The sequence below is a fragment of the Octopus bimaculoides genome, chromosome 11 (assembly GCF_001194135.2).
Source record: "Octopus bimaculoides isolate UCB-OBI-ISO-001 chromosome 11, ASM119413v2, whole genome shotgun sequence".
NCBI lineage: Eukaryota > Metazoa > Mollusca > Cephalopoda > Octopoda > Octopodidae > Octopus > Octopus bimaculoides.
In genome coordinates, this window is record NC_068991.1 from 2,910,867 (window position 1) to 2,912,415 (window position 1,549).

General features: G+C 30.4%; 1 protein-coding gene across 4 annotated transcripts in view; it reads left to right on the forward strand.

The window, feature by feature from the left end:
- The window catches only part of LOC106884061 (1-phosphatidylinositol 4,5-bisphosphate phosphodiesterase beta-4), a 127,865-nt gene that overhangs the window by 60,351 nt on the left and 65,965 nt on the right, over positions 1-1,549 (forward strand). The gene's annotated exons all lie outside the window — the stretch shown is intronic.

Consider the following 1,549-nt stretch of genomic DNA (forward strand, 5'->3'; position numbering starts at 1 on the left):
ATATATATATATATATATATATATATATATATATATATACTTTCACATACATATATATGTATATACATACATAGATACATATGTATATATATATGTATGTATGTGTATGTATATATGTATGTATGTATATATATATGTATGTATGTAGTGTGTATATGCATGTCTGTATGAATGAATATATTTATATATAAATGTGTTGATATATGTATACATGTATGTGTATATATGTATGCATGTGTGTGTAATTGTGTAAACACATATATATATATATTCATGTATATGTATGTATATGTATGTGCATATGTGTGTATATATGTATATACATGTATGTATATATGTGTGTGTATTTGTTTGTATGTATGTGTATATACATGTTTGTAGATATATGTAATAAAGATAAAGTGTATATGTTTTTGTGTGAGAGTCTGTGTGTGTGTGTGTGTGTGTGTGTGTGTGTACGTTTGTTTGCATGAGTGTGTGAGTTTTTGCCTGTGGCAGCTGTCTTTGCATGTGTGTGTCTGTTTGCTTACATGTATGTATATGTATGGATTATATATCATTACATATAAACTGCAATGTGTGTGCATGTGTGTGTATATATGCATGTGTGTGTGTGTGTGTGTGTGTGTGTGTTTGTCTGGCCCTCCTGTATAAACATTGCCTGTGACAGTGTTGCTGGGACCACTCCAGCTGTTGGTATCACCACCACCACCACCACCACCAATAAACACTCTCCTCTTATTATCTTATTATTATCGGCTCAGTTAGATCTCTTTTCCTTCCTCACTCCATAATATGACTCTGTGTATGTATGTATGTATGTATGTGTGCGTTTGCGCGTGTAAATGTGTGTGTGTGTGTATATATATATACATATATATATATTTACACACGCACAAACACACATTTATATATATATATATGTATATACACACACATATGCAGAAACACATATATATATATACATACACATGCATACCCATATGCATACATACATATATATAAAATTTATTAATAAGGGTAGAAATTGATATTAATCCATTAAAACCAGTGGTCTAGTATATTAAAAAATCCGAAGATTAAAATTATATTACATACAAAAATAAGAGGAATGACCAGCAAAAGTAGACTCCTATATGCTAGAAATAGATGCCGAATCATCTAACCACGAAGAAATATGTGCTCAGTAAAAAATTAGCGACACAACAGACTGTAAAAGGGCAAGACAAATGAAAAAATACTAAAAAAAAAAAAAAAAAAAAAAAAAAAAAAAAAAAAAAAAAAAAAAAAAAAAACCGATTAACCATGGTTTCACCTGTTAAAATTTACGTAAGTAAATATCTGCAGGATCATCAGCGGCCTAGTCTGTCGATTTAAAAATATAATTTCCAGAACTAGACATAAGACGTCCACTCGAAATGCAGCACGTGTAGAGTTCTACAAATTACATTCAGTGTATCCCTTCAAATGTCTTCAATCTGACGCGCTAAGACCGGAAATAACTCTCCAGTTAATAAATTTTATAGAGAGAGAGAGAGAGAGAGAGAGA